General features: G+C 46.8%; 1 protein-coding gene across 10 annotated transcripts in view; it reads right to left on the bottom strand.

Moving 5' to 3' along the window:
- Window positions 1-10268, bottom strand: part of ZNF185 (zinc finger protein 185 with LIM domain) — a 50127-nt gene extending 39859 nt beyond the window's left edge. For all 10 annotated transcript variants that reach the window (XM_074915041.1, XM_074915042.1, XM_074915046.1 and 7 more), the window contains exon 1: window positions 10158-10268. The gene's annotated coding sequence lies outside the window, so the exon portion shown is untranslated. The remainder of the gene's footprint in view (window positions 1-10157) is intronic.
- Window positions 10269-12180: the final 1912 nt, after the last annotated feature.

The raw sequence follows: 12180 nt of genomic DNA, 5'->3' as shown, positions 1-12180 counted from the left end.
CACACCTTTTTGTCCTCTGTTTATTCATCACCTAATAGAAAATGCTTTTGCTGTGTGACTAGGAACATCTCTATTATAAAAGGGCATACAGTAAGTCACCAAGTCACTCTGTTTTAGATACCAGAGCTGTTCAGGAATATAGATTTTCTCCCAAACATTCACTACAAATATAAAATCTGGGACAAAAAAAAATACATTTAAATAAATATCCCTGTTCCCTCCCTATTTATACAGAAGGTTTTCGCTTCAGAAGTCCAGTGGGAGCCCTTTGGTGCCAACTGCCTCCTATTAAGTGTCTGCACACCACCAGTGCAATAGGCCCTTGATCTTAATTGGCACCCTTGGGTGCCATCGTTATGTAAATGAGCAATAATCCTTCTTCGCTTCCTAATCCAAACAGTTACTGCAGGCTCTGTTGCACTGTTAAGCATTGCCCAGTTTACTCTGAAATGGCCGCACTTTGAAGGATGATTCCCTTAACACACTTTCCCTGGACAACCTTACAGAGCTGCCTCAGGCTTAATGTTTTCAAAGGGCCCTGGGATCCTGAAATAAAGACAAGATTGGCTTTGAAAAACACCAGCTCTGGGAGGCAACTCCCCTCTGGAAACAGTCACAGAAAGTAAGGAGTTGCATCTGGCTGCAGACAGACACCCATTTATTTCTTTTGCTGCTGAGTAGATTGAGGCTGCACTTGTACCACGGACTTCCCGGGTACCCTGTTCATGTCTGTGCTCCTGCCCTGACTCCTTACTGAAAGAAAGCCAGTGCAGGCACTGTATTTCTCCCAGTTATATACTGACTTCCATGTGGACAGAACCCTGGTACTTGGCCTTACAGGGAACTGTGGTGTATGACACTAGGTCTTTTACCTGGACAATGAGAGAGATGGGACCACCATGAATTTGTGAGCATGCCCTGCTAGAGACATATCAAACGGGCTATAAAAAAAACCCACCTGACTGACCATTGTGCCTAAACCTGCCCGTTGGAGTGACTCCTTCCTCAGCAGGGACAGCTGGGCATTGCTACAGGCAATACTTGAGACATGTCCATCCATGACCTACCTGTCAAATACAAAGTCTAGAGAAAATTTCTAGGTAACGAGGGACAGAATTCAGTTCTTCCTGCACCTTCTTCCAGACATGTCCTGAGCTAAAATAATTTAGATTTCATCTATTTTAAAAGGTCTGTGACCCACAGAGCCACGTGTACTGTGCATGTAGAGCTCAACGGGGTGCAAATTCAAGTACCACCTAATTTCATGCCAGTTCACAGTAATGTTTGTGGGTTATAAACACTGCAGTACATGCAGTGCACAGACACTTAGACCAAGAATACATAAGCTGAATCCTTTCTGTGGCTGAATCTGTAGTTAGACATAAATACATTAAACTTTTTCTATTCTACATACTTCCTTTCTGTTTGGACTCAGTACTGAGTCATTGCATGTTGGTATTTCTGCATATGCAGCTCTGAATGGGTGTTTCAAATGGTACACAACACTGGGACTTGTGTTCTTCCAGCAAGCACCAAGAATAGTATTTGGAGAGCATTTTGGTTTTGTTGTTTTTTCTCAAAAAAAAAATATTTGGAGAAAAAAATACTGTTAAAAATGTGCCAATTTCACCACACTTCTAACCTTAAACCAAAATGAAGATATAAGTGTCTTACTTGCAGAAGGACAGGGCTCTGCAAGAAACCTCTTAGCTAGGAACAGTAGAGGAAACCAGGGAACCTCTAAGAGCTGTCCCAGTAAGTACCAATGCCAGTGACACTGGACACAGGGGTTATTAATGTCTGTGGCCATGAGAATCAAACCCCAAACCTACAGAGCAAACACACCTAACTGCAAAAGACCCCTCGTGGGCTGAATCAAACCAGTTACTGAATTTCTGAAGAAATAGCTTCCTAAAAGCCCATATGTGTAACAAGGTTTAATGGGAGGTAACAGAATCAAAGCGATTCTGTGTCCCAGGGTAAATGCCTACAGAATTTTCATCTTCTGATCCTTAAAACCCCCAGGGTCCTGCAGACAGCTTACAAGAACAAGCCCTTACTGAAAATAAGTTTGGAATGGCTACAGCTGGGATGTTTAGTCCAGGTGTATCCATAGGAAAAGTAGTCTGCAGCCTGGAAAAAGCTACCAAAAAAACCAAACAAACACAGGTTCCCTCTCTAATGAAGGAAAGAGCCCTGAGCCATTCAATGAATGACTGGGAGCCTGTTACATAGAGGCAGCACCACGGTTATAAGAGGGGTTAAGACTGCCTTAGCTTGAGGGAAGGAAAACCAAGTCCCCAGGTGCCATCTGAGTCTATTTAATAAAGAGGATAAAAAGAGAGGCCTAACACACTACGTGGTGCCACACAGTGCCCAGAGAAAACACCTGCCTCTTTGTTGAGAGATGTTGATGAGGCCAGCATCAGCAAGCAGAGCCAGTGGCATCGCCCATCTCGGGTTTGTGTCCTGCACAAAGATATCCTTTAGGGGCCTTGAATCATGCCCTGCTGCTGGCATTTAAGGAGGGGGCATTCCTCTCTGCATTCCATAATCTGCTTTTTCAGTGTAGCAGCGCGTTGTTAAGAGGAGTGGGAAATTAGTGAGTTATGGGCTTACTCATTTCTCAGGCATCATTAAGGAACCAGCAAAAGATGGAAGATTTTTTTATTCACTGAGCATTTCCAGCACAGAAAAAGGTCGATCTGGTTTGACATGAGAACACAGCTTGCAGCAAACAGAAGAATTCAGACTAGATCATGACAAATCAGCCAAAGGATATGGTTACATGCTATGCTGCTATGTATGTTTTAAATTAAATTAAATGAAAATTGAGGGAAAATCCCACATTGTTTCAAAACATAAAACTAAAATGCTTCATTACAAAAGGCTTAAGTAAGCCTTTTGTTCAAAGTTTTAACTTCTTTCTTCTTGGGAACAAAAGAGTGAAAATTGCATGTACTTTTGAACGGGTTCAGTATTGCTAAGTCTGAAGAAAAAAAAAGGAACTGTGCAAGTCTAACCACAGAGCTGTATCAGGTTCTCACTGCCAGTCCAAATTCACAAGGCAAAGCAGCTGCCAGCTACATCCTCCCCAAAGTATTCCAGATGTCTCCTTCACCACAATCCTAGCCAAAAATCCAACACAAAAGCCCCTGAGAAGACCCCTCCCCTATTAACATTCACCAAATACTCTACCTACAGCCCAAGCTTGGAATTCAGCGTATATCTTCACATGATCCTAAGGACATACCTGCATGCAGCTGGCCTCTGCTCTACCCCTCCGATGGATGCATCTCCCTGCCACCCTCTGCTCTTAAGCAAGAGGTGAAGCTTTATCTTTTGCTACAGGAATGGTGTTCTCCCAGCTGCTGACTGGGAGCAGCACATCATGGGAGTGTTTTACAGGAATACCCTGTGGTGGTCTGCTTGTGCCCTCAATAGAGTCTGTGGTGAAATCCTACCCCAGCAGCAGAGTTGGAACAGTCTGTTGAAAATTGGATCTTCTGTACGTGCTTTGCTGCCAGCACTGGATGCCAGGTGAGCAGAGGGGCAAGCATGGACCACTCAGTGATACTGCTCCAAACTGGGATCCTCCTACAACAGGGTAAATAGACAACTCTGCTCTTCCAAACCTTTCACTTTGTCCTCTTGGCTTGCTGTAGGCTGCTTCACTCCATTTTCAGTGGTGGTGTGCTGCTTAGGCCTGACACCACTGTTATGTCTTTCATCTGTTCCCTCCTTGTTTCTCAGACCTGTCCTTCCCTCTTGCTGGCTCTGCCCACAGCCAAGATTCAGACAGGCTGGCACCTTACTGAGGCTCTGACTTGACAAGATGTTTCCAGCATGCATCGTAACAGCAGAGAAACAGGGAAAACTGAAATTGCCATCAATGCCTTGGTCCTACATGGGGGAGAACATGTCATGGATGAACAGAGCAATCATCTCCTCTCCCCAAGTTCTCACGAGCCCTTTATGAGTCAGTAGCTGACCAGCTTCCAGGCGATTAAACCCAAATTGCCTCTCCCCTCCCTGCGATAGCAGGTCTCGGGTATGTAGCACAGGTGGAGCTATGTACTGGGTATGCTGGAGAAGGTGAGGTTGATCATCTGAGTGATATTACTGGGAGAACCTCTGTCACGAAGCTGGGTTTCCTTCTCCATCAGTTATGCAGGCCTGATTTCAGGGAGTGGCAGGGATGAATTTGGCTCAGTTATGAGAGTTTACAATCTCCTTAATTCTGCAGAGCACCTCACAAGCCAGAGGTATCTCCAGGCCTGCCCCCCTCACCCCTTCCTGCTTCTCTCTCTATCCCTTCCCTATAAGCAGCATCAAGATAGAGGAAACTGGACGCCCATCCCTAGGCAGTATGAATACATGACAGCTAGATACTCTTTCTGATATTTGAAATTATCTACAGTCCAGCTCAGATGCACATTTCTAGTACAATATGGCCAAAATACTCCCACCGCAAGTCCCTCAAATTTATATGCTGGCTGACTGCAACTAGTGGTCAGCTTTCAAACACTGGTCTCTGGGATATAGCACTGGGATGTCCCAGGCAACAGGAGACCCATAAAAATGGGTGTTACGCTGGCTAAATTCCTGCTGACAAAGCATCCAACATGAGCACCTCAGCACAAGAAATAAATGTGCTGCCTGCACAAGAGTGAAATACTACTAGCCTGTGATCTGAGAGTGCATGCTTCAAGTGGAGCTGCTAGCTAAATCCATGCTAACTACCTCTACAAAAGCCCTGATTTTCAAAGGCACAGAGCACCACCAAGACCCTTGACAATCATGGCCTTCAAATTCACATGCAGTTTATGTTCACCTCTAGGAACCCCTGCACAAGCACCTTTGCTACAGAGCTAGAACAGGCCAAGAGCCCTCACTTTGGAACCATCTGCTGACTGCAGGCAGGAAGGGCATGGTGCCTGCTGATATGCTGCCTCCCACTGAAGACACTAACTGAAGATCCTCATCACGTGAATGAGAGCAATTACAAGGTATTTAATAAGGAAAGGGGAGCTGAAACCTTGTTTAGATTTTAATCTTCAGGGTGTGTCCGTCTGCAGGCAGCCAGCCAGCTCAGTTCTCCTTCTGCACCATCCTGGGTGCTACAGTGGTCCCTGTCCTGCCTTTGGTTTTTCAATGCACTTTGGTTTTTTTCAAGAGGCTTCAAGGTATGCCACTGCTGCTAATGGGATAAAGAGTGTCTGTCTCTCAGCAGCACTTCAGAGCAGCTCTGAAAACCTTCACCATGCCAAGCAAGCAGGTGGCTGTGCTACACTAAACAAGCTGAAGAGCTCCGTTTGGCTGCCCAGGGGCAGGCAATACACACACACCCCATCATAGTGGTACCAGCAGAGGAGCCAAGAGGTGGCTCAGGCACCACAAACTCCGTTCTTACCCTCAGCAGGGAGCGATCCCTGCAGATCACAGCCCGTGGGCTGAACAAAGGACTAACTGCAGTTGTGCTCATCTGTCCCCATGGCCACTGCTCTCCCCAAGGCCATGGAGGCCGCAGCTGGCCTTGGGAGAGGGTGATGTCTCCTTGCCCATTCACACAGTCCTCTGAGAAGGAGCTGATATACAGCCAGACCAGCAGTCTTTGCTAATAAATTCTTCAAGTGCCTGAAATCAGCAGCCCATCGCTTAATTGGGAATGATTCTGCCTTCCATGTAAGCCACTTAAAAAGACGTAATTACACCCCAGGAGATGAAACACTTACTATTCTTTAAAAGCTGACTGCAGCTCCTATTACCTGCAAACGCACAGAAAAAAAACCTGGCAGCCATCCTCCTTTTTGATGGCTCAACTGCAACTTTAAAATGTTAATAACAATTTTTTTAGCCTGCTGTTGTCAGGAGTTTGTAGGGCACTTGTGGTAATAGCCCCTTTGCGCCTAATAGCCACCTTGCCCTCTGTTCGTCTTGGTGATGAGCTGGATCCAACGTTGGACCTAGTTCTGAGGACTAAATGAATGCCCTGGGAAAGGAAGCTGAGCTGCTTTGATCCTGTAAATACAGCTTTCCTGGAGAGCGCCACAGGGTGCCTTTAGACTCCTGAACTATCCGCACAGCCCAGGCCGGCCACCGAGTTCATGTTACAGCCCTCCTGTTCCCAGTGCCTCGCTCCCCGCTCTCAGGACAGGATCGCCCTTTGATGTCCAAGGCACCAGGCTCACTTTACTGTGCTGGTCCCTGTGAGAGCTGCACGGCGAGATGCTCTGTGCCAGGAAATGCTGTGTCAGTCAGATGTTGTCTGGACAGGTACCCCAGAGCTGACCCAGGCACTCCTGCCTTCCCTAGTCCCTGCAACAGGGAGTTAAACTCTTAATGACCTTTCTGTTGAGATAGCAATAGACAGCAAACTGTGTCCTAAACCAGTGTTACTCTCCTTCAGCCCAATGTCTACGTGGCATCACTTACGTGACCAACTGCAAAGCAATTCTGTCCCGCCTACAGTGATCCAGGACCTGCAGCCAGCAGCTCTGGGCTCTGCTGCCTGCTAGCAGAGACCACCCGTGCTGTCACACTGCTTTCCAAGGAGCTCTCACATGTTTCTCCTGTTCCTGGGTAGAAGCACAGAACTCATTCCACCAGCTAGAAACTTGTGTGCTAATGGAGGACTCAGCCAGCGAACTGAGTGCTGGCCCTCAGCCGCAAACAGGACTGAGGTCAGTCATGCGGAAGAATATCCTGGTTTAATGATAATTGATGCCTATTCTGACCTTCACGGCCCTCAAATTAAAATGTATTTAAAGCTTGCAAAATGTTTGAACCTTCTTCATTTGAACCTCTCTAATTCTGCTGAGAATTTTGTTATCTAGACCTAAATCAGGGTCCAAGTCCCTACTCTCCAGCCCATATGGTGAAAGATGGGACCTTGGTTTAACATTCAGCAGAACAAGCCCAGCTTTCATAAACTGACAGGAAGGAGGAGGATCAGGGAGAGAAAGCTTCTCCAACATAGGTCAGATGCAGCCACCAGACACCCTGTGCCAGAAAGGCAGTATTCAGGTTGCAGGATTGCTAATCCAGATCTGTGCACTGTCAAACTCCCTCCAGTGATCTGGATTAGGCGTGGGCACATACTTGCATTTCTCTTGCATTACCCAGAGCACACAATGCAAACTTTGTGCCAGTGTTATGCTTTTATGTCAGCTGTTACCTGATCTGCTGTGAAGTGAAAGCAACCCCGGGTAGACTGTACCTGATCTAGCCCTGCCAGAACAAAGTTAACCCTTTAAATTCATTTGAGCAAGTTTGAACTGGTAAAGGAAGTTTGTGATGGATTAGCACTTTGTGCCCAGTGGCTGTGACATTTTTGAGCCAGCATTCTTAAAACTAGATTTATTTCACCTCTGAACTCTGACTTGAATGACATCCTGCACCTGGGAAGGATGGACACTTCCATCCCACTGTCTGCACTTGGGGAAATGAGTGGCAACAGGAATTATGCTTCAGGTTTCACACTGTGAACTCACAACCTGCAATTTAGGATCTCATCCCACCTCATGCACCCAGGTATCTGACAGTGTTTGAAGTAGGAGGTTGTCAGTCAGTCTCTGAAAGTCCAGACCCACAGCCTGAGGCACACTCCAGGACTTGGACTGAGTCTCAACGGCAAATCACACCTTGAGTCCCCAGCAACTGGATGGCTGTGGGCTTTCAAATGGGGATAAACTCATGCATAACTGCCTCCCAGCAGCAGAAAGGTTTATAATGCTAAACCCCAGCTGAAAGGTTATCCATACAGGCAGGGTGATGACTCCTCAGATTTTAGACAATGCTTAGCTTCTCTGAAGGACCAGCTTTTTACTCTTGCTTTCCCCCCTTCCATGCAGTGACTATTTAACACTGACACTGTTACACACACACTTGGGGATATTTAAGAAGCACCAATAGATTTCTAAAGTCAAGCTTGTGAATGATCAGAATGCCATAGTTGAAGCAGTCCAGGCAACCTTAAATCACCCCTTCTAGGCTTGTGAAATACAATAGCTCAGCACATGCAGAGATGCTCTAATGAGAAAGCCAGGCTACAAGAGGGGGCTCTTTTCCACAGGAACCACTGCTAGAGGTGCTTGAGAAGTCAGGTGGACTCAGGTTTGAGGAGTTAGGTGGAGGCAGGCTGGAGAGGATGAATGATTACTCTGCTGCAGGTGACATTTCATGCCTCTGCCACAGTTTATCCATGATGCTAGTCAAATAAATTAAACTGCATCACAGTCATTGAACTGCACATCCCCCTTTTTCAGGGTGGCCGACATGACCCTGAACACACACTGCAGAAGCATCAAGCACTTGCAGCTGCAGTGGAGCCTGGGTGTCTGTGCAGGATCTCTGTGAAGAGCCTCAGCCCAGCACGACAATTCCTCAGGATCTTGGTCACTGCTACCTGGGGACAGCAAATGCCCTTTCTTCCCTGAGCATGGGGAAAAGGGAGATGAAAACCTGCAACTGCCTGCACAGAACTCATTAACACGAGCAATGCAGACACATTTCAGATGTGTCAGAGAGAATGGCTGTAAAGCTGCAAATGCACAATTATAATGTCTTTTAATTCACTTGCAACCACATACCCCACAAAAAAAAATTCAGTCTGACCAGAAGAATTTGGCAAACACATGAGCTATTGAATTCAGGAAAGTGTGGCATAAACTTAATTAGAGCAGTACGCAAACCTGCCTATCCCAAGAGATCTTGGGGCCCTGTTGTGCTAGGAGCTGTACAAACCTACACAGCATGACCACCCTCAAACACAAAAACTCGCTGCTGTTACTGCCAAAAATTACTGGATCATTTTTCACTATACTAGGTATACAGTTTCATTAGTCTAATTACAAGGCATTAATTCATAATTGCTCCACTAATTTCTGTATTTGAAAAGGAAGAAGGATGTAAAGGATGTTTACCGCACCCACATGCCATTGACCTTAAGTCTTGATGTCTAAAGATGAAAGCAATGAAAGCAAGAAGGAAGGAAAAGTTTGTCTTGCTTTCAAAAGCAGAGCTTTGCATTTGTAACACAGACCCAGAAACAGAGCAGGACAGAACATCTCACTGAAGCTTCATGACATCGCAGAGACGGTATGAAGTTTTACCAAGGAAAAACAATGTTTTTGTAAAAGGAAACTACAATCTTGTCATTTGTGCAAATTGGGACTTCCAATTAAAACATGTTAAATTTGGGGGAAATTTAATGCTTTTTCTTTGGCTGGATGAATAAAATAAACTAGTCTAAATACAACACCCTGAGAGAGGACATCTCTGCTCCCCAGTTCACAGTGGCGCAACCTTTCCAGCTGAATCCAGCTCATCCTCCTGTTAGGGGCTTGTCCTGAAGCAGCCAAGGGCCGAGCAGACGGGTAGGGATGGGGAAATGGAGAAGGCATTCACTAAGCTTGGAAGTAGGATTAAGCAAGGACCAACGCAGGTGCTCATCTCCTCTGTACCAGTTTTACCACTCCTTTCCAGGGTGCTGATTTCATACTAATTCGGAGATAAACAAAATTAAGTAGAGCAGGAAAGAGAGAAAAATCTCTATCTGCAACCCTCTTCGTCTCTCAGGACATGGGTCCTGAGGAGGTGGGGTTGGAGAGGCTGAAAGTGGTGCAACTTACCCCAAGCTTCTCAAGAGTCTGTCAAGTGTCACAGGCTCAAATTTTACCCGTGTTGTCCAGACTTTGCTCACTCCTGCCCACACACAGCCTGTTCCCCAGTTATTTCACTGCCATGCCTCCTGCTCTACCTCTTAATTAGTAAATTAAGAGGGGGACAGATTTTAGAAATATGTGGGGCTATGGGCAGGGAGGGAACTCAGTGATCAGACAGGGGCAAGCAACAAACACCCATACCCAAACCTCCCCTCTTCTGCCTCATTTGTGTACTGAGACCATCCCTGTAGTACTCAAGTACCATTTTAGATCCACACTTTGGTCCAACACACTACAGAAAAGAGATTCATTTCCCTAATCAGTTCAAGTCTCCCTCATCCCCGCCAGATCCCTACATCAGCACGTTAGGAAAGGACAGCCCTCCTCTTCCTCCTCCTCCCCAGGCAGAGAGAGCAGGTGAACTCGGAGAGAAGCAGCACCCCAGCTGCCCTCTGCAAAGCTCAGAGGACCAGTCTCCCTGTCCGGCCCTACCTGCAGAGGCTCTTCAGCTGTTGCTTCCCCCCAAAAAGACCGATGCGGTGCAGTCTGCAAGCAATCTCCCGGCACTTTTGCCCCCCAAGGGCTCGCAGCGGGTATCTCCGATCCTCCCTGGCAGCAAAGGCGGTTGTGGGTGAGGCTGAGCTCTTACCTGCCGGGCGGACCGAGAGGGCTGGCTCCTGGAAGCCAAGCCTTGTTTTGAGGAGGAGACTTGGGTGTGTTTTGCCCTTCAGGGGAATCAAACAGGTTTCTCCATTCAGACGGCACGGTCTCCCCTCCCTGTAAGCTCTCCTCTACATTCCTCACATTCTCCAGCAAATGCCATGTTCCCCAGCCCTGTGCTGCAAGGGGACAGCAGAGAGCAGCTCCCCAGCTCTCACCCCACTGAATTTCTTAGGCCACGCATTGCCTGACAGGCTTGCCCCGCAGTAAGGGGGAGTGGGGTCCCCCCTGCTACATAGGTACTGGCAAACCCTTAAGTCTGAGAGAGCCACTTAACAGCAGTAGTACCCAGGTAGCATCAGGAACTGGCACTGTAATTAGCACTCGGCAGTGATTGTCTAGTTCTAACTAATTAAATGAGGTACACAAGTGTGATTATCACTATTCAGTGCAGAGGAAATTGCCAGGTACTCTCATCAGTTTATTTCCCCTTCTAATTGCTGTGGTCACCACAAGATCCCTGAGGCCCAGCTTTAGTGAGTCTCTGAATGGACACAGCAAGACCCCTGGATACACTTTTTGCCAATTCCTACCGACCTGTGGTTGGGGATGTGAGTTTAGAGAACTTCTGAGAAGTCAGGGCTTCAGCCCGGGACAGCCACAGCCTGGTAAGGAGGTGGTGATGAAACCCAACCGAGCATCTTTCAGGACATCTCCCCACCTCTGTACCTACCTGCACACACTTTCCCCAGCCCCTGTGAACTGATCAGAAGTGGTGCCAAGTCTGTAGTAGATGAGCTGCTGGAGAGAAGTGCTCCTGCGCTCTCCTTGCAGCTCTGAGACAGATCTGCTGTAGGGTGGTGGGCAAACCACCAGCAGGCTGGCTGGGATGTGCTGTAACAGGGCTAAAAACCTATCCCTGGCTCCCAGCAGCACAAGGAAGATAACGTCTAAAAAGCCCTGATGTCAACGTTGTTACTCCAATCCCAGATCTTTCTCTCTGATCTACTCATGCTGCAACACCAGCAACAGCGCAGGCTCAGCTGAGCTTTCTTCCCCAGAGGCTGCTGGTGATCCCAGCTAAGATAAGTGTAGGAGAGAAGATGTAATAGTCACAAAGCCACACCCTGAACCCAAAGTGGGCACAAAGGGGCATCCAACTCAGGAAAAATTAAAGTGGGCTGTTTAAAATGTAGCCCAGACCCTACCCTAGCAAAGCATCCTCTGCTTCAGGGCTCCAGCTGTCAGCGCAGCTTTCTTTTCAGTAACCCCTGAGTCATCCCATCGTTTGCTGAAGGTTTGTTCAGGTTCTTTGCTGAAATAAGTGACTAACAGCCTGGCCAGCCTTTCGGGTACAATAGGTCCACTGCCAAGCAAGCAGAAGGGACACCCCAGGGTCTAACAACTACGCTTTTTTTCCACTGTGAACAGACTGTTCCACAATGAATGCTCAAAATAGAATAAAAAAAAAAAAAAGAAAAAAGCACTTATTGTAAGTACCTTAAACACCAAATAAATGCATAAGGAGATCCTAAAACAATACACACAGAAGCTCAGTGTTATTTTACTAGATTCAGACAACTATTTTGTTGAACAGGCATGCATGCAGGCAAAAATATTAGTTGTCTATCAGCATTGCTCTCTTCCTCAGAAGAAAGGAACCCAGCAAAGAATTGCTTTTCTAATTAACTAAGAGGAGATAGGTGCAGTATTAAGTAACATTTTGTTATTAGCTTGAAAATACACGTCCAAGCATATATACAAAACATCCAAAGACAGGTCTTAAAGACAGGGGTGTGGTGGCAAGGTGGAACAGCAGAGAATGTATTTCTGAGCTGGCAGCTCCATCACAACA

Source organism: Athene noctua, chromosome 11 (genome assembly GCF_965140245.1).
Source record: "Athene noctua chromosome 11, bAthNoc1.hap1.1, whole genome shotgun sequence".
Lineage (NCBI taxonomy): Eukaryota > Metazoa > Chordata > Aves > Strigiformes > Strigidae > Athene > Athene noctua.
This window is presented reverse-complemented; position numbering and strand designations above follow the sequence as displayed.